At 43.7% G+C, this 25,942-nt stretch overlaps 1 protein-coding gene and 1 pseudogene across 1 annotated transcript in view; both read left to right on the forward strand.

Moving 5' to 3' along the window:
• The window catches only part of LOC144249643 (xylosyl- and glucuronyltransferase LARGE1-like), a 255,934-nt gene that overhangs the window by 117,330 nt on the left and 112,662 nt on the right, over positions 1-25,942 (forward strand). The gene's annotated exons all lie outside the window — the stretch shown is intronic.
• LOC144249885 (BH3-interacting domain death agonist pseudogene) lies at positions 15,533-16,451 on the forward strand (annotated as a pseudogene).

Raw genomic sequence — 25,942 nt, forward strand, 5'->3', positions numbered from 1 at the left:
GACATGTAAGGAGACAGGAAACTGCCAATAAAAACTTGGGAGGGTAGAGGAGGAGTGGAAAGAGCACCCTATTTATTTATTTATTTATTTATTTATTTTGCAAGGAACTACTCTAGGGATAACATATATCCTGGATCAGTATTTCAATATGTAAAATGTTCCTATAAATCAATAAAAAAGTAAAGAAAGCAGTGAGCAAAGGACTTTGTTAGTCTTCCCTGAAGACATAAACCCCTGGTAAGTCATTTTTCCCATGAAAAGAATTTTTTACTTCACACACACACACACACACAAAAAAAGTGAAAACTGGAGCAGGAATTAAACATTGGCAGAGATAATAAAGGTAAGAAAAAAATGTCAACACTTCTTGCTGGAGTGTAAATCCCATGAGCATTTTTATAGAACGTTTGAGAAAATGTATCTAAACATGAAAAATATTTTTTATATTTGACAGCAATTTCATTTGTAGGAAATTAGATGAGAACAAGGAAGCTTTACTATTATGTATCATGAGAAGACTTTCAAGACAGGTCCAACTTCCCAAAACAGGGACTTGTTAGATTTTGGTGTATCTGTACAATAGAATAATATGGAATGCATGCATAAAATGTAGAAGGTTAACATAGAAAATGCTGGTGATATATTTACAGATCAGCTACAAGTAAGCAAAGGGTTTGCAATGCCTTGCCATTATTCTGTTGTTGTCAACATATATCAGAATATCTCAAAAACATGGAATAAGAGTCTAAGTTTACAATCGATCACCTCCACCTTCTTTGTGTTGTTTTTTTTTTTTATGGTTTGCACATTTTATGAAAGGAATGTTTTTTTTTGTTGTTGTTTTGTCATCAGAAATAAAGATAAAGTACATCCAGAGCTATTGAGAACATGAGATTTGACTTCCAGAACCGTTAGCCACGCAGCCTCTGGAGGGGGTGTGCTGCTCACAGCCGGGCCTCCATCACAGGCTGCTCCCTGGGAGGAAAGGAGCAGCAGCTCTTGGGCTGGGGAGCACCTCCCTGCTCGCCTCTCCTTCCTGGGCAGAGAACCAGAGAAATGAGCCGGAGATTTATACCCGCTTGACTTCTTGTTCTTATCCTTTTTGATTAAAAAATACATCAAGACATGAGACGGATGGAAAATCCCATAAAAATTGTTTTACTGCATCATAAAAGGCTTACATTTCTGACATTAGGATCATGAAGGGATTAATTGATAGTGTCACTGTGTGCTTCCAGCAGGGCACACTCTGGCTAGGGTGGCATGGCCCTGCTCCGTGGCTTGTATGAACCCACAGAGGGTACCAGCTCCTTCTCCACCTTGTCCTCGTTACCCTCCTATGGGTGCCATTCCAGGTTATTTTGGCTCCTGGAGGCCAGGGACACTGTTAAACTTTGTCCTTTGCTTATCCGGTAGGGGACATCCATTTTTATTGGTATCCTTCACCATTCACTTTAATTTGTATGACTATTTAAACATGCTAATCATTGTTGGGAACAGGAAGTCATCTCAGAGCATTTGATTTGCCAGTGAATAGGAATAATTTTCAGCCAATTTTCAAGTTAATTGATTCCATCATCTGTCTGTTCATTCAACAAATGTAGTTTTAGTTTCTATTACAGTTTATACACTGTTTTAGTCCAGTTGGCTATAAAAGCGATGGAAAAAGGACAGAGGCACTGTTTCTAAGGAGTTTATATGCCACTGGAATTGGGATCAGTTCCTTCTTTCTTTCTCTTCTTTCTTCTGTTGATCCATCCATCCTTCCATCCATCCACCCACCCATCCATCCATCCATCCATCTACCTATCATTTATGGAGCATTTACACCAAGCAGCAGGCTCTGTGCTAGGAACTAGAAGATACTAATAGACAAGACCCTGTTCCCATTCTGAAAGAGTGTAGGGTCTAGTGGGTGAGATGATGTCACATTTACTGTCTAGTTATGTCAGACATACTCCCAGGGCAGCACTAACAGGGTGCCTTGGAACTCAGCCCAGCTATAGATTATATCTTTCTTGACGAGAGCAGAGCCCATAATTATCTACCTCCTGTTTCTGCAGCTTACCTGCTTGCTGGGAGGAAAGTTGGTCTCCAAATTCAGGCATATAGAAGTCCAAAGCACTAAGCCACCTTGCTTCCAGGAACATACTGGTGACATGGCTGCTGTGTGGTGGACACCTTAACGTAACTACATATATGACCACCTGCTTTATCCTGGGGCTTAAACAGAAGATGTAGGTCCCACGACACCCTGCATCCATGTTCTGAGGAGAAGACTGTTCTTAAGGTGCCGAATCAAAACCCAGAAACATGGACTGTCCTAGCTGCTGGAGCACCATGAAAAAAGAAGGGCAAGAAAGAAACTGATGGAGCACCTGTTAGGTTTCTCCCAGGCCTTGTGCCGGATGCTTCCATGTGCTATCTCATTTAATTTTCACAGAAAAACCTCTGACAGTTCATTATGTTTTCACAGATGAAGAAATTGTGGTTCCAAGAGGTTAATTGACTTGGCCAAGGTCACGGGTAGCCAACTGCAAAACGGAGTTGCCAAACAGAATTCTCTGACCTCCCCTTCCTTCTGCAATTAGGAAAACAGCACGGAAGAGGTTCACCCTTTGGCACTGCATTTGAAGTTCTCCCCTGGGGATTCTTTCATCCCGCTCTCTAATGCAACACTATTTCCCAGTCGATTGTGCAGAATACAGGATGTTAGTACCTGTTCTAGCCAAAGGAGCCTCCATGGTAAAATGAACCATGGAGTTGCTGGAGCGAGCTGGTGTCAGGTGGGAGGAGGAAACTGCGGCAGGCCTAGACAAGCACACAGTGTCTCGTGTTGCGTGTCACTAGTGTCCCGTGAACCCCAGGTGGGGTCATTTGGCTATTTAACCTGTTGGTCCCCTGAGAAGGGCACATGGGGTTCACATTCTTGCTGCCTCTGGACAGTGAGCAGAGATGGTGTTTTATTTTCCATCTCCACAGTGACGACCAGACTTATTAATAGAGCACCCACCAGTGTTATATGGGTGAGTGAAATGGAGCCCAACCTTGACCCTGAGGACCGTCAGAGCCATAGATTTAGAGGAGGGCATTCAGGAGAAAGGAGTTGGACCTGTGGCTCAGGTATGAGTGGACTCCCTGCGTGTTTGAAAAACATAGGAAGAGGTTTGGTTGAAGCAGAGGGTGAGGGTTGTACATTTGTGATGGTCAGGGTAGGGTTCAAGTTTGTACCCCAAGTGTTCATGTTTTGAAATGTAACCATCACCATCAGATACAAAGAGGATGAAACTGAAACTTAACTGAACTATGGTGTCCAGAGGTCAGGCCTTTGGGAAGTGATTAGGATTAGATAAGGTCATCTGAATGCAGCCCCCATGATTGAGTCCTGGTGGCTTTATAAGAAAGGGGAGACAGACACTCATGTACTCCCTATCTCTTGCCATGTGATACCCTGTACCACCTTGGGACTATGACAGCAAGAAGGCCATCCCCAGATATAGTGGCTGGAGCTTCCAGAACTGTGAACTTACTGAGGCTCTGTGCTAGGCCCTGGAAGATACTAATAGACAATACCCTATTCCCATTCTGAAAGAGTGTAGGTCTAGTGGGTAAGTGAGATGATGTCACATCCACCTGTTTTCTATATAAAGTGACCCAGCCTCAGGCATGTCATTATAGTAATAGAAATGGGCTAATACGTGGATTTTTTTTTTTTGAGCAGTCATACTATTTTTACAGCAACGATATGGACTTTTTAGGATAGCAAAAGACTGATGGGTTTCAACAGTCTTAATTCTCCTTTTATTACCGATTATCTGCATTGCTCACCGCTCCTAAGTTGTAGCCACACTGCTTCTTGCCCATTCCTTGAAGGTGGAATTCAGCTGAGCCTAGGACTAGAGAAGCTCACTAAAGTTCTGGGGATGGCATGTGTGCAAGCTTCTGAGGGGTCTTTTGAACCCACTTACTATTTTTCTTGGACATGAAATTAAGGTCCTGTGAGGACAAACATCTTTTGTTTATCTCAGTGGGGACACTGATAGACAAATTTCCCCCTGATCTTTTGTTGAATCTAAAAGAACCAGCAAGCGTGATTCTAAACAAAGAGGGACTTTTCACAAAGAATCTTTCAAGGGCATAATTATCAAATAGAAACTTTCAACAAAGAGCCCTTTCGAGATTGCAAAATCCCCCTCTCCTTACCATGGGAAGCAAGCCTCTCTGGAGGGGACCTATTGGCCTCGCCTTACTTTTGCTAAAGGGTCATAATTGTAGTTGGTTGATGTTCTCTTGACTCACCTCGGAAGGAAAAAGTATTTTCATGCCAGCATCAGGCTCTCTCCAGCCCCAGGAGGGGCTTTTCTGAGAACATTTCCTTACAGAATCTACTTGTCACCAGCGGTGCTTTGAAAACCGTTAAGTGGCCATGCAGTTCTTGGCTCTTCTTTTCCACCTCTTTGAAAACTTTTCCCAATAAAGTTATTTCAACATGACCCGAGTTAAAAAGAACTTGCCACAGTCTCCTAAAGCAACCCCTATAAGAAATCATTTCTGTGTGCGCTGGGCAGCCCTGAACCTCCCCAGTGCCTTCAATTCCAGGGTCTAGCTGGAGAGCACATCTCCATACATGTGAGTCCTGTCACTGAAACTCGATGTCACATTGATGAAGAAAACCCCGCATGCGCCTTCTGCTGATGCCGGTTATCTGCCCTGACATGGTGCCTGCAGTATGGGCCTCTCTGATTTCTGCCCTCCTCACTCATGACCTTACAAGAATGCAGACCTCCATGGGACTCTACTTAATTAAGCCCCAGTCTTTCCCTGGGGTGGCAGGAGGGAATAGAATGCAAATGAAATGTTCCTTTAGCATATTCTAATCACATCTGTTCAAACTCTAGGCTCTGGATGGTCTATAGCAACAGAAGTGTGTGTGATTAAAAAAAAAAATTGCCTAACTGTATAATATGTTCATTATATCTCAGTGAAGCTATGAAAAAATTAATGACGACTGATACTGAGGACCAGGATCTGGATGACACATTTGCTCTACTCAGAGCTCCCTCAATTTGTCTTCCTAACAGTCTCTACCATGTAAATCCTATTATTATCAGCCTTCCCTAATGAGGTGACAGAATCAGAGATGCACATCTTGGCCCTGTGCCCATTAGTACACCTCAAAACTCACCTTCAGTGTTGGATTTGGCAAGAGGCTTGCAAAAGCTTCTAAGCTCCCTATTCTAACCCCCTAAACTCTGTTCCAGCAAATGCAATGTACCATTCCCTGTCCCCAAGTTCATCTCTTTTCCCCACCCACCTGGCTGCTCCATTATGTGTCCCCAAAATGAGTTGGGATAAAAAGAGCTTCTATTTGACAAGAGTCCATGGGGCCTCAGTAAGTCCTGATGTTACTTTCAGAAGCAGATGCGCCTGGCTTCTCGCTTCCATTCCACTATCTTCCTTTTCAACCAGTTCTCCCTTGAACAAAATTGCTCCAAGATTGCAGATGAGCAGCTGTGTTTTGGGTACAGGAGTTTTACCATCTTGCTGACAGCTGAGTTTTCTCTGGGGACATCAGCGAACCCAAAGCACCCTGCTGTTTTCTGCGCTCCTTATTTTCCTGTAAGCTTTGGTTGGTTTCCTCTTGTGACCATAAACGAATCAGAAAGAGAACTGTTTTCCAGTTATTCCTTATTATCTCAAAGCAGATGTTCAAGGTGACGCTCAGGATCACTTATCCAAAATACAGAAGGGCATTCGTGTCCTGATGGAGAAGACTTTCAGAATTATATTTATGCAGTGGAGGGCAGGTGACATCAGTATGCAAAGCTTCCTAGGTATTGGGTAGCAGGTACTATGTCTCTTGCATTGTCACTAAATGTGACACCTGTCTAGCTCTCTTGCCTTTCAAAAGACAGACTAAATACAACAGCTAACAGAGCATTCTGAGGCCCTTTAGGTAAAGATTATTCAGATTCAGTGGCCTTGCATTTCCATTGAAATCTGTGATATTAAGATTCCTTATCAGATGCTAGGCCAACCTACTCTCTATTCAAAAGTTGTGTTGGAGAAGTATTGCAGAAAACAATAATTGGAGATCTCTTCAAGTCATGAGATGATGGGATATCAGCCAGCCATGCGTTTCTAGTAAGGAGCATGAATATGGAATCATTTGTAACTCTCAGAAAATGGTCTCTCTCTCTCTCTCTCTCTCTCTCTCTCTCTCTCTCTCTCTCTCTCTCTCATGAGTGTGCACATGCTCTCGCTCTTGCTGTCTCTCTTCTTCCATTCATTTGGTAAATATTTTTTCAACACTTTCCATGTAGCTGGCAACATGTGTGCATATATAAAAAAATAGGTGGTATGATATTATAAGTAGAATGTATTTCAATGTGCTAATGCTTAGTAGGGAGACTAACTCATCTCAATTTGCCTGCAAATTTCCTGATTTTATCATTAAAACCTCGTGTCCAGGAACCTGCTCATTCCTGGGAATACAAGACGGTTGCTCACCCTGAATGCCCAGAAGTGGCTGCTCTAGAAGATGTGATGAAATAATGATGTCCTTGCATGATAGAATTCCCGTGCATGTGACAGCCAGCTATGCAGAAAGACATGGGCACGTTGGATTGGTGACTCACATCCTCCAAGTAGCTATTGGCATCATTATTTTACAAAATGATGAACCACTCTTGGTAAAATTCCAAGCAAAACAGAGTACAATCTTCCCTCGATTTATATGGTACTTGCTTTGCTAGAAAACTCAGCATATATTAAAATGTGCAGAAACACTTGAAGTTTAAATATAAAATATGATTTAGATTTTATACACAGATGCTTATTAACATCTTTCCACTTCGATGAATATCTGGGGAGACATTTGAAAGCCATGGGAAGCGAGGGACAATTCTTTGTGGGGTGAAATTGCCCGGTACACTACAAAATATTGACCATCCCTTGACCTTACCTTCCAAATTTAGCCAGTGATGTTCTCCAATCATGACAAAAAACACCTGCAAAGATTTCCAAACTCTCTCCTAGAAGTCAGTGCTGCCCTCATGGGAAATCACTTTACTCAATATTTGAGCAATAAGTATTTAAGAAGGGGAAGGACAGCTGCATTCTTCCTCTGTCCCTATTTTCCTTTTTCTTTTGCCCTCTCCCTCCTTTCCCTCCTTGATCAATTAGAAATTGTTGAAATCCTCTCCGTGTGCAACATCCTGCAAAGCCCTTGGGAAAGTCTGCCATCTTTATCTGCAGAGAGCTTAAAGAGTGGTAGAAAATACAGAACCAATCAACAGGATCAGCTCAAAAATGACCCATGGCAGTAAATTAAGATTATCTGCTCAGCTCCAAATGTGGCTGGATTGATTGGGTGTTCCTCCCCTGGCTCTTAAATGAGGTTCTACTTCTTATCTTCTATCGATCATAACATCAGCCCAGTGCTTCCAAACTCTTCTTTGTACTCTGCTCTGGCAACAGAAGAGGGGGACAGAGGTAAGTCCCACACCTCCCCGAGTGGAAGAGTTTCCTGGGACACCTCGAATTTGCCTCTGCCCAGTCATGCCCATCGGCAAGAGTTTGGGTGTGGCACGGTGATGGGAAACAAGACAGAAATAAGACAGAAACTAGTGACTGGAGAGAGACCAGTAAGAAATTAATTTAAAAAACACAGTGAGAACTTGATCAGATGCATAATAGTCATAAGCAATGTTATTACTACTGCTTTTATACTTTGCTGAGTTGATTGGGGGCCTCCTCAGAATCGATTTCGTATTGTTGGAAGAAGGACTCCTAACATGATTATGTCCATCGCCTTTTACTCAGAGGGAGTTTCCAGAACTGAATCTGAGTGCAGCCTTCGATTGTGTTGGCAGGACCAGAATAGGGGATGGCCCTCAGGCAGCGACAGCGAGTGCTTACTGTGGAGAGGCCCATAGAAGAAGCAGGACACACCCCAGCCCTAGAAATAGGGAAGGATTTACAGAGGAGAGGCTTACGGGGGCCCTTCCTGAGAAGTGATCCAGAGCACGGGCCCCACACGGGCTGCAGGGGCTTCAATACTAAGTCGGCCTCATCAGCACCCAGGCACTTTCTGGAGTGTGTATTTGGCAGAGAAGAGACTTGAACAGAGGCCTGAAAAATGGACTCTGATAAACGTCCACTCACAGGCCCTAAGGGCCTGTTGAAGCCATGCCAAGGAGTCCGGGCTGGAAGCCATCACCAGGAGAGGGTCTGACATCCTTTTTTGAGTTCATTAATAATAGTGTGACTTCTAATTAATGAAACTTGCAGTTCCTGGGACATGGCTTTACAGGAAGATTGACTTGGCCTTGGTACAAGAGGGAGAAAAAGATGTGTGTCAGAGGCAAGGATGGGGAGACTGGAACCACACCAGCTAGAGAGGAGGAGGGGACGATGCCGAGGTGTTGGGGATGGAAGGACTCCGACTTGTGGTCAGAGGAGCCTGTGTTTGAATCCCGCTGTAGCCCTTTGCAGCTGTGTGCCCCGGGGCAATAACTTTCTCAACTTGTTTCCTCATCTGTACAAATGGGGACTAAGGTCTGTGCCCTTAGAGATCTAGAGGCAAAAATTGCATAGATCATATATGTAGAGCAGCTGTTCCCAGGAAATGTTCCAAAAATACTATGGCCTTTTAGTCCTTCATTCCCTCCCCCAAAAGAATTCTTAATTACAATGTGTAATTGATGAAATTCAAGGCTGTAGAATGTGCTTCCTAAAAATGGTGAATCTAAGAAGAAATCAGGTGTGTGGGCTTTTGACCTGTCAACTCTGAGTGACAATCTATTTGAAATGTCTGGTACAGGGTTAGGGATATCGGACTGGAACTGAGGCAGGGTTTGATGGGAGTGAGTGGCACAGGGAACATGGCTTCAGAGAGTCCCCAACAAAGAAGTGAACACTCTGCTCAAGAAGTGACAAGATGGAGCAGAGGCTGGGTTCTCTGTGTTCAACTTACTAATTGGTCACCACATTTTAGCAAACAGTGTGTTTAATCCCATCCAGTGGGACATTTCTAGGTGTTCCTTCAAGATCTGGGCAACTCTCCAATTTCTCATCTGCAGGGTACCCCTCAAAGCCCCGTGATGACAAGAGAGAAACTAAGATCAGACACATCTCTGGTATCTAGAGTAGGCAGGGCTGTGCCGACGTGTGCAGGCAGGTGGAATTGAAGACTGAGGCTTTTTGTTCCTTGATTCTTAACCAAAGCAGTTCCTGATGTTAGACCCAGAGCTCCCTGTTGCTTCCCACCCAGATAGAATTAAAATTATCCAGGAAAAAAAAAAACAAAACAAAAAAAACGCCTAGTAATGAAGTCTGGGTCACTCCCCATCTGTCTCACTAAATGCCACTTGGAACCAGCGCCTTTTCATTTGACAATAAAATCAATGAATGAAATATCACAGGGTTGAAAGCGATGCCGTACGGAATTCATTATGGGCAGCGCTGTGTTCCAGAGGACGGAGAGCCTTGGCCCTCTGCACTTTACTTTCCCGTAACATCAACACATCTACTTAATGAAACTTGAACCTTCTGTTAATCCTTCACCTGTTTGCTTTTGAACTTGAATCTCTTGAACAAAATTTGAGAGGCCTTCTCTTTGGATTCTGGCTCTTTGTGAATGAGCTGTCGTTTTTAAAAAATGAAATATGTAACAGGTTAAGGAAAAAGGAACTAGTTAACGGGAAAATGGTGCATGAGATTAGAGGACTTTTGCTGATGATCACTGGGTCCCTCTTGGCAACAGCTTTTCCTTTGGATGGTCCTTTTCCTTTGAGGAATACCTCAACACCAAGCTCACTGAGTTGAAGGTCACAGTTTTTGCAGATTCAGAGACAGCCACAGAGTTCATGACCAAAGAATGGGGCCTGGAGAAGAAAGGGAGTCCCCAATTTTTTCCATGGAGTTAATGCCTGCCCCTTAGATAATGGATCATTGAAACAACAGTGTTACTTCTTTAGAAATGTTGAAAAAACAGCATCAAAATGAAAGAACCAACTCTTAAGCTATGGGTATGCAGAATGAGGAGAACAGAGAAAAACCAGGGGAGAGTAAAGCCAGGGCTGGCCATTCTGCTACCCTTTCTGCAAGAAAGTATTCATTGCATAGGAAGGTGGGCATTTGATTTGCATAAGGAGATCACAAGGACAAAGAGAAACATCTGAGATCACAGGTAAAATATAGTGCATTTAAAGAATAACCTTCCTTTTGTGTATAGGTATCAGTTCAACAAATATTTACTGAGCACTTATTATAATCCAGATATTGCTGGGTCCTAGAAATAGTCAACAAGTCTAGGCTTCCCCAAGAGCTTATGTTCAAGTGTGAGAGGCAAAAGGACAAGAATACACACACATGTGCATACATACGTATATACATACATATATATACATACATCTATACATACATATATAATATATACATTAAATATGTATATATATACATTATAAATGTATATACATCTCTCTGTCTCTCTCTCTCTCCCTCCCTCTCCCTCCCTCCCTCCCCCCTTCCCTTCATTGGTGATTACCAATAGTTTTCCAAAATGGTTGTTCTAATTTTTACCCCACCTGATGATAAAGATTTCTCATTGCCACCCATCTTTAGCCCCGTTTACCCATGATTGTTTTACTTTTTAAAATCATCACTTTACAGTTGGTGATGACTGATGCCTAACTGGAAAAATAATTTGCATTTTTCCATTACTAATGAGATTACACCTTTTAATGTGTTTATTGCCTAGTTGGATTTTCTGTTCTAAGAAACACTCATTTATAACTTTTTCTCATTTTTCTATTGAGTTGCCCATCTTTTCGTTGATTTGAAGCCACTCTTTGTATTACTCTGGACACTAAGCCTTTGCTAATTTTATACGACTGTAAATATATCTCTCAGTTTACTGCATGTTTTTCCAGTACACTGAAGTTGTAAATTGTCATGTAGTTGAATTTATCCTTTATTTTCTTTATGGTTTACAAGCAGTTGTGTTTAGGAAAATAACCCACAACCTGGAGTCATAAAAATGCTCTCCATATGTTATCCTACATTTTTGAAAACTTTGCCTTTTATATTTAACTCCTTCATTCATAGGAAATTGATTCATATATAAAGTCTTGATAACATGTATTTATTTTTTGTATAATAATTACCATGGTGTGAATATATGCCATGGGTCAGTTTGTATATTCCTGTATCAATACCACATTATTGCTGACTTTATAATAAGTGTTGGTAGCTGGGAATGCTATTTCCATCACTTGTTCTCTCCCTTCTTTACACTTAAAAATTGAACTAGAAAAGAAATATAATAAAAACTCAAAAAAAGAATTTGTGGTACTTATTAACTATTTAAAATAAGTTTTTTTCAGTCAAGTTCCATGAGTGTGCGTATACACATACATATTATAATCTTGATTTTATCTATCTATCTTGATTTTATTTTATCTTTGACTGTCTATAAACCAATTTGATGAGAATTTTGATATTTATAAAAATGAAGCTTCTGATATATAAGCGTGATTTGTTAGTGTTTTATTTGTTCTTTATTAATATCATCCAATAATAGCTTACAATAATTTTCATAAAATATTGCATATCTTCTATATGTATCTTTGGATCTCTAATATATTTTTGCCATTAAAAATGTATTATTGTGTATTTTTTAACCAATTGATGGTACATGCAGAGGATTCATTTTTGTATAATGATATTGTTTCCAGCAACCATGTAAACTCCCAATGTAATTCTAATAATGTCTAAGTAGGCTTCTCTGTGTTATCATGCAGACTACCTCTTATAAGCTGGGCACCCTGATGCATATCATAATCCCAGAGACTCAGGGGCTTAGGCAGGATGATTTCAAGTTCAAGGCCATCCTCAGCACTTACTGAGACCCTGTCTCAAACTAAAAAATAAAAAGGGCTGGGGATGGAGCTCAGTGTTAGAGCACCCCTGGGTTCAACCTGCAGTGCCAACAAAAGAAGACTACCTCTTATGACGTGTATTACTTTGAAGTTTCTTTTACTTATTATTAATGCAGACACACCAAATTTCCTTTGATTTATATTTGCCTTTTATGTCTTTACTATCTTTTATTTTAAAATTATTAAAAGACATGTAGATGAATTTTTTAAATTTTTCATATGAAAATTAGAAGCAGCTTCTGTTTACTAATGACAGTTATTATGGGGTTGGTGTCATTTCTACCATTGATACCATGCCTTCTATATGTCCTTTCTTGATCTCTTTATTTCTTCTTTCTTGCCATGTTTGGATTGAATATAGATTTGTATTTCTTTTTTTATTAGTTGCTCAAGACAATGCAAAAATCTTGACATATCATACATTTGATTCAAATGGGATATGAACTCTCATTTTTTCACGTGTACAGATTGCAGGATCACATTGGTTATATAGCCACGTTTATACATACAGCAATACTAGTGTCTGTTGTTATTCTGCTGCTTGTATTTCTTATTCTAATTTTAGCCTATACTAGATGGAAAGTTATGTAATAGGAATCTTAACATGCTCTTTTTACTTAAAATCTGAAATTAGTATCTTCACTCTCTTACTATAGTAAGTATCTCCACCAAAATAATATACTTATTATTCAATGGATAATAAGTATTTTATTTTGTTTTTCTTCTGGTTTTATTAATTAGGTAGCATTGTTGATTTTCAGTCGGTGCCTTTTAAAATTGTTACCTATTCATTTGCTGTTTTCTAGTCTCACTGTTCTTTCTCACCTTTTAGAAATTACTTCTGGGAAATTTTCCTCTTCCTGAAGTATATCTTTTAAAATGTCCCTTAGTAAGTGTCTGTTGCTAATAAGATCTGGTTTTGATTCTCTGAAAAATGTCTTTATTTTGCCATCCTGATGCATGCTTTCCTTGGCTCTGTAATTCTGGATTGACAGTTATTTTCTCTCTTCCTGGGTGTAATTCCACTCTCTTAAGGCTTACATTGTTTCTGCGGAGAAATCAGCTGACAGTCATTTTTCATTTCTGCAACTTTCTTCTTGATGCCTTTTCAAATATACCTGGTCATTTTTTTACAGTGTTCTTTCTTTTGTTGCACTTTTTTATATTCTCTATAGTTATCTATTCATGCATAATAAATTACAATAAAACTTAATGGCTTAAAACAAGTCATTTATTATGTCTCAGGGTTTCTGTTCCACAGAAATTCAGGAGGGACTCTGCTAGGCATTTCTAATTTGTGGTCTGTCCTGCAGCTGTAGTCGTATGTCAGTTGGGGCTGCACGATTGGTTTTATGGAGGGTGCACTCACACCACTGCAACTGGGTGGTCGCTGTAGGTGAAGGGCTTTCAGTCTGCCCTGCACAGTGTGTTTCCAGGTATCCTCACAGGATGGAGACTGGCTTCTCCCAAAGTGAGCAAATGGAGCGGGAGGGAGGGCAGGAGAAAGAGAGAGAATGCACTAGGCAGAGGTCATACCCTTATTCAAAAGTCACTTAGCATCATTCCTATCCCATTCAATTTATTAGAAATGAGTGACTGAAACAATTCAATCAATGGGAAGGAGACTCTACCTTTTAAAGTGGAAGGAGCAAAGGAATTTGGAGACATATTTTAGGGCCACATTCTGTGTCCTCTTATTTCTTTAAACATATTGAACACATTTTCCTTATGTTCCAATTAATCCTCTTTGGGAGTCTTAATTCTTCATGCTATTTCTGCAGTGCTGTTTCCTAGTCGGTTTTCTGCTGCTGCTGTGAACTCACCCTCCCTGGAAATTTATTTGTAGGAATTCTTCACATTCAGGTTTTAAAAAACAGTGCTCCAGAATGGATTTATACGTGCTTCTGCCAAGTGCTAGGGTTCACAGTGGTTTTCACATTGACAATCCACAATAAATTCTGGCCCCCAGACTACAGGAGGATGGGCCTTGAGCCAGGCAGTTCCAGTGCCTGCCTGTGCCTTCCAGCAGATGCAAGTCCAAGGCACAGAGCTTCCTGTGCTCTTCTGCAGGACTCCCTCTTCTCCACCAAGGCCGTGACTTTGGAGACTCTGACTTTATCTTTGTTCACCAAGGTGTTCTTGCACAGTCCTGGTCCTGTCTCCTTTTCCCAATTGGTTAAAACCAATGCTTGATATTTCTTGAGATAGATAGGAAGGCTCCCAGCCTAGGCACTACCTTCAATCTGCCTACCTCTCAGAATTTGTACTGTCTTCTATTTCTTCATTGATTCTGAGACTTTACCTCATGTTCTATACACTCACCTGTTCCTTTAACATGCATACATCCATACTTTTTTAAAAAAAAAATACACAGTTTTAAGTTTGTTTATTTGTTTTGTTTTGTTTTGGTTTTCATGACAAGGTTCTGGTTTTCAAGTTTTATTGTCTTCTATATTGCCAGACACAGAGGTACCTAGGAAACTCTTTAAAAATAATTCCCTGGTCCATCTCAGTGTTAGGAAATTTGCACATTAGCATCTCCTGAGATGGGGGCCAGGTACATATATTTTTTTTTAAAGCCTCCTAAAGGATCCCAATGCCCGCTACTGCTGAGAGCTAATTATTATAATGAAGACATGGTCCAGAAGCAGTGGAAACTCAGCAGGAGAGCTTAATTCAGCCTATGAAGGCGGGGAAGGCTGGATAGAGGAGGAAATTGCATTTTACTCTTTTTAGACATTCCCTCTCATCCTCTGGCTGCTATAGTTAGCTTTATGTTATGTATGCACCTCCACTTCAGCATCACACCCCATGTTTGAAGGCCCCTGGGAGTGGCCAGAATGGCCATCTCTTCACTGTGTGTGTAGCTTGGGCCTACTTTGCAGTATGGGGCTCCCAGCATTGCTGATGCCCATCCACGCATCTACCCATCACTTGGGCTCACAAGCATCGTGGACTAGCTTCAAGAGTGCATTGTTCTCTAGTGCCATTGTGGGGTATGTGGTTGGCACGTGCCTCATAAGATATGAGGGGAATCTAGCCAGGAAGGTTCTATGACAGAGACAACTGTGAGAAGTCAGATCCCATTCTTGCATGACCCTGAACTATATCAAACCCTGTGATGTGAAAAGAACTTTATTTGACTTCACCCTTCACTTGCTCGTAAAGGACTTTCACTGAGGATGACATCCATGAGCCTCATTGAAAGGAGATGAGCTGTGACATCTGGAGTCATGTGGACCTGGTTTGATCCCAGCTCCACGGCGTCTCAGCAGCTTCTCCACAAGCAGGGGACTTCAAGTTCTCTGCAGATGTTTCCCTTTTCTATTAAATGGAAGGTTATATTTTCTATCTTAGGTTTATTTAGAAGATGAAAGTGAAACAATGTGTCTTAAATGCCCTGTTCACTACACCTGGTGTCTAGTAGACACTTCTGTTTATTATCTTTGCTACGTGGTGCTTTAAAACCCCAAGGAGTGGGTCATCCGGCCCGCGTCCGGGCTCTCTCCGTGCGCTTTGGGGACTTTACCTTGGTGCGGACGCGCCCTGCGCCCGAATTCCCGCGCGGCATCTGGGTGGTGGAGATCTTGGACCTCCGTGAACCAAAACTGAGTTGGAGCTACCAGGTGCTGCCTGTGCCATGGACTCTGAGGTCAGCAATGGTTCAGACCTCAGGAATGAGTACATCACAAACTTGCTGGTGCTTGACTTCCTCCAAAGCTTCTCTGACTGTAAGTTTCACCAAGAGCTGAGAACTCTGGGCCAGGAACTACCTGTGCGAACTTACCTGGAGGGGGAACATGAAGATGAGCTGCAGACTGATGGCAACCGTGCCAGTCTCTTCATGGGAAGAATAGAGGCACATTCTGAAAGTCAAGAAGAAGTTATACAGAACATTGCCCGGCATCTTGCCCAAGTCAGGGATGAAATGGACCGTAGCATCCAGTCAGAACTGCTGAATGAACTGGTGGCACATTTTATGAATGCTGGACTGTCAGAGGAAGACAGAAGCAACTGCCTGGACGCCACCCTGAAAGCAGCAATGCAGACTTACCCTAAACATGGAGAACGAGAAGACCATGCTGATTATGACCATGCTATTGGCCAAAAAGGTGGCCAATCATACACCATCCTTACTCCATGATGTGTTTCGTGCAACAGTCAACTTTATTAACCAGAACCTATTTGCCTACGTGCAGGACTTAGTCAGAAATGAGATGGACTGAATAGATGACTGCAGAAGCACAACAGGCTAAATTTGACGTTGTGACAGCAGTGTAGCTGCCTCCAGAGAGGAGCCATGACCACGTAAATAGACATCTTAGAAAAGAGAGGCCCGGAGAAGAGCTCTTTCTCCCTGATTTCAGGATATTTTCAGCTGGTGACCCATTTAGAAATTTCTACATTGATGTATTTTGGACGAAAAAGTCAACTTGCCCACCTTTGAGTGGGTCTCATCTGCCATCTCCTACATGTGTACCTTGTGCCTTTATCTCAACAGCTTACAGGTTCCCATTTGAAAATTACATTGAAAAATAAGTTGTAAGGCAGAAGGGAAAACATACTTAGTGATTTTTGATTTTTTTTAATTGCTGTTTATTAAGAAGGAGAACTGCACATACCCCATACATATTTAAATTTCTGCTAAAAGCAGGGCACATTATGTTTCCAAGAGAGTGATAAATATAATCTGTGTGAAATCCCAGCCAAATGGCTCAGAGGTTCTGGACCAAGGTGCTATTCCCAGACCATGGCAAACTCTGGCCTCAACACAGATGTTTAGTTTGATTTCCTTGTGGATTTGGTTTTTGTTTGTTTGTTTTGTTTTTGTTTTTAATATTTTTATCTGTAGATGGACACAATATCTTTATTTTTTTTTATGTGGTGTGGCAATTTGAACTCAGTGCCTGACACATGCTAGGCAAGCGCTCTACTACTGAGCCACAACCCCAGCCCGATTTCCTTGAGTCAAGAGAATTATTTAAAAGGTATCATGACAATATGAGGGCCCATGTAAACCTCTGTGTCCAAAATCAAGCAGCTAAATATATTTTTCCTCTTTCCAAGAAGTCAAGGCTTTGATAACATTTGGAAGCTCATGGAATGCCAGATGTCCTATTAATAAACTTATCATAATTGTTTTCAGCCCCAACCCCCACTGAGTTCATCCAAGCATGGAATCTGCCTCAGGACAGAACAGGCCTCTAGGCATAAAAGACAAACACTCTTAGATTTATCAGTTATGCAGGTGAAGTGCTTCCCCTTCTGAGAGACAGGGTCCAAATAAATACAGGTAACTCCAACTCACTCAGGTAGAACCTTTCCTTTATGGAAGGAAAAGCTTCAGGTTAGCAGTGGTTCAGAATGGGCCTTTCACACCTGGAAGCCACGGTCTAGGTTCCAGTCTGGAAGTGTGGCGATGTGTGTTGGGCCCACATCACTTGTGCAGTAAAGTCCTATGTCTGCAAATGTAATGCTTTGGTCTGGATGTGGTGGTGCACACCTGGAATCCCAGCTCTTCTGGAGGGTGAAACAGGAGGATCAGAAGTTCAAGATCAGCCTATGCAACGTAGTGAGACCCTGTCTCAAAATAAATGAATAGGACTGGGATTGCAGCTCAGTGGTACAGCACCCCTGGCTTCAATCCCCACAACCTGGAAAAAACAACAACAAAAAAATGAACAAACAAAACAATGTGATTACTTGGGGGAGGCTTATGGACAAGAGCACAGAGGGACTAATACACAGTTTCTTCTTAACCAGAAACATTTTTTTCTGTTCCTTAAGAGTTTAAATTTGCTTTTGGAAACTACATGAGTTTGAATTCATCAGAAAAGAAAAATCTCCTATTTTGGTCAGCATTCAGCACACACCACCCTAGGGCTGGGTATGTAGTGTGACCAAAAGGTTACAAATACTCAAAGCAAACAGATACAGCCTGCAGTATGAAGGCCACCATTTGAAATAAATCTTTAAGTGATGCTATTAAAAAAAAAAAAAAACCCAAGGAGTAAGTAGGTATGGGGCCAGGATTATCGTGATATTTTGGTTTGGTTTGGTTTGGGTTTTTTTGCCTTTAGCAAACTTGAGGTCCCCTTATCTCTACATACAAGTCAAGATTAGACTTCTATAGCCACAGGTTGAGCCTCGTCTTCCTTTTTGAATTCAGTTTCTTTTAACGATAGTGATAACTCGAAGCTCACCTATTGGACAAGCTTGTAGCGTCAGGCACCACGTCCGACCCTTTACCAATGTGACCCGTTCTCCTTATAACAAACTGCAAGTCAGTTTTATCAGCCCCATTTGAAACAGAGCAGCCCAAACTCAGAAGGCAAGGATTCTACAAGATTATACCTGTGGCCAGTGGCCAAGATGAGTCACTGAACCAGGATCATGTGTTTGGGTAAGTGGCCGCCTTTCTGAACCATGCACTTCTTTCCCACAATCGCTTCTCAGCCTGGCCTGATGCTGCCTCAGCTTAAGTGGCCTGCGACCTCCTACCTTGCCTCTACATTCTTACCTGTCCTTGAAGAGCCAAGACAAACACACCTGTCTTTTGAGGTCTTCCTCTGGCCCCGTCAGTTGCCAAGAATTATCTTTTGCAAGATGATTCATAAGTGTCTCCTGTGCTTGCTTCTCTGCAGTGTTTTCGAGGTCATTATGTCTTACTTACTTTTTATTTAGCAGGAATCATCCATTATGCTTAATAGATATCGATTAAGTATTTTTTGAGTTAATAACAATTACATGCAGAAAGGTTGTTATTAAGTTTATTTTTAAATACGTTTGTTCTTAAATCTTTAGCAATGCCAGACAAGTGCCTGCCTTCCATTAGTGAAGGAAAAAAGTTGACACACATTGGCCCTAGTGCCTAGCTCTGGTGATAGCTACAGAAGTTGTCAAATTGCAAATGTCCAGGTCAGAGAGCTACTGCACAGCCCGGTTTTGTGAGCTGCAGAATCTTATTCTCCTTGAACAGATCTCCTGTTCCCAGTCCAGGTCTTTGTCTATGCCCCCTACTGAACGTCTTCATTCACACCTGGCACATTCTTCCAAAGCTGCAGAAGGTGACCGAGTGGCATGTTGAGTTCTATTAGCTCAGAGCTGTGGTTGCCTCCACGATCAAGCTCTTTAAAACGATTCATCATGAGGAGACTTACACTTAAGATACTGGGTCACCATCAGTCAAAACTTGCATAAGTGAAATGGAATTAGACTCTCTTGGGAGCTAAAAGGTTGCATTTCTAACAGGTTCTGCCATTTCTGTGATGTCTTTCATCCAGTGACACTTCAAGAGAAAGTTAATTGAAATGGAAAAGATCAAGCACAAAGGCAAAAAGCGAAAAGGGCTTTATAAGATGCTTAGGATTGTTCCACACTTTGACGAGGCATGGATGTGGAAGCCACAGGCATACCAAAAACTTTGTTTCAAAACTATTAAGATTATGATATGGATGATGATATGTCCAAAGTCGGCCTGTCTCTACGAAAAATTCAGTGCACCCCAAATAGGCAGTATTGATTCATCAAATAAGGTAGGACAGAGTCCTGTGTCTGTGGGAAACTTGGGGTCCCCAGGGGACTGGTGATCATGTTGAGGTCTTAAGCAGCTTTGAAATAATTGACTGTGGGATCCTGGAGTCAGAATTCAAAAGTGCTTTTGGAATCATTTCATAGGAATGTCTTGTTTCCCTAAAGTGCAGATTCAGGACTCCAAACAACTGGGCCTGGCCCAGAGTACAGGTTTCTCATTGCTTGTTTCTGTTCCTGTCCTGGAGATGGGCATCTCTCCTCCTTTTGAAGACTCTGAAATGCTCTTCTGTCATTTTCCACCTCGTGTCCCTACTGGCTACCTCTTCACTCTCAAGTGGCCTTGAGGCCTGAATCAGGAATAGCCGTCATCCCAGGGGGACGTCCTCTGCCACTCACTGCTAGACTGGTGACCATTTCCAGATGGGGTCCGTGGCCACAGCGCTTGTGTGTGGCCATCTCCCCTGGACAGGTGCACCAGGGCTGCCCTCGTCCTTTCCTGGAGGCCTCAGCACTGGGCCCCTCTGTTCATCTGCCATTCTCTTCTCAGCTGGCCCTCCTCTGAGCAAGAGGTACTTGCCCTTTCTCTTGAAGTGCCACCTCAGTTTTGCTTCCCGAAGCCCTGCTTGTGTGGGGACCACTGGCCGCTGCACCCCGTCCTCTCTGCCCCTTCATCTGCTTTCTTCCCAGGATCTTCTGTGGCCACTTGTGTTTTATCCTGTATCTGTTTGTGATCTCGATCTCCACTAGAATGAAAGTGCTCATGAGACAGACACTTAGTTTTTTGAGTGTTTTTTGTCGTTTTTTACAACTCAGAGCCTGGAACAGTGCTTGGCATCTAGTTAACACTCCACAAATACCTGCTGGATGGACAGGTGTGTGGATGGATGGGCACGTGCATGGATGGGCGCATGCATGAAGGGGCGTGTGGACGGATAGATGGATGGGTGGGTAACAAGTGATGAACAAATGAATGGATGGATTTCTGTTGGAGCTCCAGCTCTGGCTCTTTGTTAAGGATATTTCTGCAGCTGAGCGGTCAATCTTTGCTTAGTGGTTCCCACAGGCCATTGTATTCCCGCTTTGGCTCCCCCTCACTGCCGCCCACCCCCATCTCTGCGACTTTGCCGGACAGAATTGTTTTCTACCCTAAACTTGGACTCCCCATTTAGTCTCCATCAGAAAGGACATCAAACTATTAAAAGGCCAAGTGTCGTGCATTGTTATTGTTGGTTTGACGCCACTTGACTGTGGGTGACCTAAGGCCACACCAGGGGAGGACTCTTTGCTGCCGTAGGTGTGTTGCCATTGGTTTACAAAGGGAGCTTTCTCTCCAAGGAGGACAGCAGAGAGCAGGCTTGTAGAGAGTGTGGTCAGCGGGCTCCCTCTGGATGGGCCTTGCTACAGAACCCAGCTCTTGACCCCAGTGGTTAGTGTATTGGAGTGCTTGCCTGTGGACCTTTGGGTCCTGAAGGAAGCCAGGTCTAGATACACACCCATTCTAGCTCTTCATTTCTAGAGATTACTGATTCTTTTTCTAGGTGTGATATTTTAACCATATAAAGACCCTCTGTACACAGTGTCCTGAGTCAGCCCTGTTAGCACACCTGTGTTAGAACACACCATTCAACCCACCTGTGTGGTGGTGTGCACTGTGGCCCTTGGGAAGCACGCTGTTCCTGGGGAGAAGGATAGCCTGTCTGTGGTCATGTCTCCCAGGGTCCCTCCTAGAGCCTAGTACTGGAGCTTTCCATGAACAGTGAGGCCCAGCTTTTCTCCACACCTTGGCTAACCTCTTGATGAGATGAATACATGTGCAGTAAAAGCAATTAAGTATCTACTACTTAAAGACCCAGAAATGCTGGCTAATAATATTACTCCATCAGAATTCAACAATATTTGACAATTTACATCTCATTTTGCTCTCAATATATTAGACATAGGGTGAATCTTATTATTAATCATTATAAAGAAATAAAAACTAAGTTTAAACATCAAGCAGTTGGGTGCAGGTTGCAGTTAGTAATTGGAAAAGCCAGAATTTAAAATACTGGCCTCATAATCCTGCAAATAAGGACCTTCTCTGCAACCCCAATAGGAAAAATGCAAAGTTTGCTCTCCTTGACCATTGCTGGTAAGGCAGAGGAGTGCCTGCGAGTAGAGTTCTGGAAGATGCCAACACATTGTGTTTTTAAAAAAGAGAGATCCAAAAAGCACAGATAGAGGTGTACCGGACAGAGTCCAGCTTCGCTTCCCTGACGGAGGCCGCGCTCTGAGGTGGTGGCAGCCACGCGCTCTGGGACTCAGTGTGATAAAAGCAGCCTTGGAAGGAAGCCCAGCAGCTCGGCATTCCTTTTTTAGTTTTTCCCATTTCCAAAGACCAACGATCACAGGAGGAAGAAGAGAAAAATCGTTATTTGAGATTGAGCAGGCGTTTTTAAGCCACAAATTAAGTTTCAGGCCCACCCAGGGAAGTCTTGAGGGTAGGTGGGAGCCTTGTTCTTGGATCTTGGCAGATGCTCATTATCTGGACCTATGTTGGATGGCAGACTCCTCTCTGAGTCTCAGGGCTTCCTTTGCTGTTCTCCTGAGGTGCCCTGGGGCGGGATGTGCTCTCCTCTCAGTGCCCTGGGATTACTGCTTCAGGAAATTAAACTCTCTGCTCCCCAGTGGGTAACGAGAACTTTCCAAAGGGTCTTTTCTGCAGCCCCAAGTGGGATTAAAGGGCGGAACAGGGGGGTGGTCAAATGTGCCCTTCTCCTCAAAGTGCCTATGTCCCTGGACCCCTCCCCATATTGGCACCACTGTAGCCCTTTCCCAGGAGAGAGAAACATTTCCATTTCAGATGATTTCTAACCCTGAATGGATGGAGACTTCTACAGCACGGTGCTGGGACTACAAGACTCCGCTCCAGGCCTCCTAGCCCCTTGGCCTTGACCAGAGATTTTACTTCTCCAGACCTCAGCTTCTTTTCTGGAGGTTAGAAATCAGGGCAGTGCCTGCCTCCTGGGGGCCCTCGAGGCATTTCTGAGATGGTTCATGGACAGCGCCTATTCCAAGGCCTGGGCCAGGGACTCACAGAGAGCCACCTGCCCTGGGAAGCCCGGTCCCCTCCAGGGAAGCCGTCCACACGTACAAGAACACCTGTGAGATTGTCCAGCAGGAGGGGACACTGAGAAACTCATCATGGGCATAGGATTAAGAAAACTCACAGTGAGTTTGGAAGGGAGCATTGAGGTCACCATGTTCCTGTCTGCTCTGTGGACAGTCCCCGCCTCCTTCTGCAGTACCTGACAGGTGACACCTACCCAGAAAGATCCCCAAGCCGGAATGCATCAGACTCCATGAGGCTATTGTTAAAGATGAAACTGCCAGGCTACTCAGATAGTCTCTGCTTCAGTGAGATTTGAGGTGAGACCTGGAAGATGGCATCCAGGCTCTGGGAGAAGCTCTCTGGAGAATCGGTCCAGAAGGACAGAGACTGGGTCTGTCTTCATCACTACTGTGTCCCTGGTGGTTGGCACAGAGCCTCATTCAGAGAAGGGACTCAGCATGTCCTGCTGGATGAGGGCAGAATCCTGCAGCCTCTTCTAGAATCATCCAGTGTTTGGAAGCTTCTCCTCAGAAAGGCAGCTCCTGTGTGTTCTGGTGACCTCTCCGGGCTCTGTCTGGCCTGCTCATCGTAAGCAAAATCTAATCTTCTTTTCATCTTCACTCACTCAGCCTCTCTGAGGGACACGGAATCTAATTCCTCTCAGAGGGATTAGGTCTCATTCACCGACGTCAGCAAGGGGGGATGCTTTTTCTCCATGGAAAATCAGGGCTGGCAGAGGTCTAAGGTGGGGTGGGGTTGCTTCCTTACCAATGGAAACCCAGGCTCCCTCCCGGGGACATGCTGTATAAACCAGGGTACATGAACCTAGTTGAGAGTCCCACTGCAGCCTGTGACACAGTAGCCATCAGCCTCTCACACGAGGGAAGTGGAGAACTCCAAGCTGGCTCAGAAGTTCCTGTGCTGTGCATGACCACTGGACTTTGAACCAGGCAAGAATTAGCGCTAATATTCAAAGAAAGAAGCGGCCGCCACATTTGAGAAGCAGAGACGAAAGGAAGCCTGAGCTCAAAGTCAGAGTCAGAGTCCTCGTAGTTCCATGGACCCCGGGTCCCTAAACCCCTCCCTGCCCTCATCGGCTGCATCTGTGGAAGTAGAAGTTTCCAGAGTCATGACTAAAACCTTCGAAACTCCTCTAGGTGTCTGTTACCCCAGAGTGCATTGAGCTGCAGCTGAATTGTCCAAGTAGGAGCTGTGAGACAGGCGAGTTCAGAAATGGTCCCTTTCAATCTATTCAGGGTTGTTTAAATGCCCTTTTGTGTGCATCTTCTCAGGAGATGTTTTATTATTCTGCACCGACTAGCCAGGGCACCTGGGGCTGTGTAGAAGCTCTTTCAGGATGTTTAGTAAATGGCGATATGATACTCTATGTTTTTCTTATTATAGACATCCCTCGCTCAGACACGCACTGAATGGTGTGTTTAAAGGCTTTTCTAGTTGAAAATAGCTTATTAGAATAAATATGAGGTTGGGAGGGCATTGGTGGGTCTCTGTGAGACTCAGGACAGCTTGTGGTTTTAATATTTTAATATTCGCTTGGTTTTATTAGCACAGTTGTTTTGATAGGCAGCCTTTCTCTATACCCAGGAACTTTCCTGGGGGTGGAACAAAGGAGACAGCTCTTTAGGCGTCCTACAGATGAGGCAGGAGCTGCCTATCTCTGGCGTAGTACTGGACAGGGCAGCTGACACACCACCACTTCCCTTCCATTGAGATAGAGCCCACCAGTTACTGATGGGCTGGGCGGTGGGTTGGGCAAAAGATTCACCTTTCCTTCATTCATTCATCCACGCTATACTGGACTCCAGGAGCATTTAAGCACTTTTTGGTGCAGGCGGGGAGGGGGGGTACTGGGGATTGAACTTGGGGGCACTTTACCACTGAGCCACATCCCCAACCCTGTTTTATATTTTATTTAGAGACAGGGTCTCACTGAGTTGCTTAGAACTTCCTGCCTCAACCTCCTGAGCTGCTGAGATTACAAGCACATTTAAGCATTTTAATCAAGAAGGCAAACCATCCAGTGTATACTTTCAAAATATTTCTGTGGCTCAGTAAGCAGAATGGAATGGTGAAGAGCTACCCAGAGGGGAAGGTGACTGGGGACATCTGCTAAGGGACCCCAGAAAGGGAGAGAAAAAGGACATGGCTGAGCAGGGGAGGGGATGAATTCCAGAAATACTCATAGGTAAAATCCGAGGATCTGGTTGTAGGTGGGTGTGAAGAATGGGAAGAGAGTGGTGTCAATATGGATTCAAAGTCTTTGGGCTCCACAGGCAAGTCAGACCTCGGTGCGCCATTCAGCAGGCCAGGCAGGGCTCAGAGAGCCGAAGAGGACATGATTCTGAATTTGGTCCTGCTTAGGTCAAATTGAAAATCACTGTGAAACGGCCAAAAGGAAACAGTGAGCCCACAGAAGCCTTTAAGAACAAGAGGGTAGGAAACGAAGCCTGGGCTTGGGGTGCAGATTGGCGATTACCTTCCAGTTGGTGCTCTCTGAATGAAGCCACTGGAGCAGATTCCGCCGTCCATGGATGAAATGTAGAGCAAGAAGGAAGGGAACCAAGCTCTGGAGTCCGTGTTCACCGGGAGGAAGGGGACGTAGAGAGGGGAGCCCCAGGAAGGAGGCCGGCAGGAATGTTCCCAGGGACATTGGCATCACAGAAGCTAAAGACTCAGAAAGGCAGAGTGGAGTATGGACAGGGGACAGCAGGGCAGGGAAGGGGACAGTGAGGCTGAAGTTTGCATAGTCCAGTTTACACGGCTAACCTTAGCTCCTGAATAGGAAAACGTAGACAGTGTGAACAGTGACAATCCAAAGAGGAAAAGAAGGTCTTGAGCATCTACCATGAGCCAGGTGCTCTGCATGTATTATCCTATTTGATCTGCATATTCATTTCAGAGGTGAGGAGAGGTTTGATTCTTAGCCTTTTGTAAAGAAACTCAGAGTTAGAGTGGTTGTCTCCTAGTCACAGACCTGGGGCTGCAGCCTGTCCTGCCTGAGTTTAAACCCCATCCTTCGGTTCCTGCCTTCTCCCACCCAATGAACCAGCTCCGCCTGACCTTCCCACACCAGTTGCTCCAGGTGGGAGCAGCATCCTCTGCCTCCTGAACAGCAGGAGCCCTGCCTTGAGCCAAAACCTGCAGAAGGAAGGAGAGAGGGGAGTTCCCGGCCTGCAGCCATCCGTCTGCCGGCTGGTGACACCGACACCAGGGCCCCGCAGAATACCGGGCTTGTTCTCCTGTCTGGCTGTTAGTGGTGATGTATGAATAAGCAGCGGAGACGGCTTCATTTTCATAAGTTAACTTGTGCCGAGAGTAAGGGAGACAGAGAGCAGCGCAGTCAATCATAACCACA

This window comes from Urocitellus parryii, chromosome 12, assembly GCF_045843805.1.
Source record: "Urocitellus parryii isolate mUroPar1 chromosome 12, mUroPar1.hap1, whole genome shotgun sequence".
In the NCBI taxonomy this organism is placed as follows: Eukaryota; Metazoa; Chordata; class Mammalia; order Rodentia; family Sciuridae; genus Urocitellus; species Urocitellus parryii.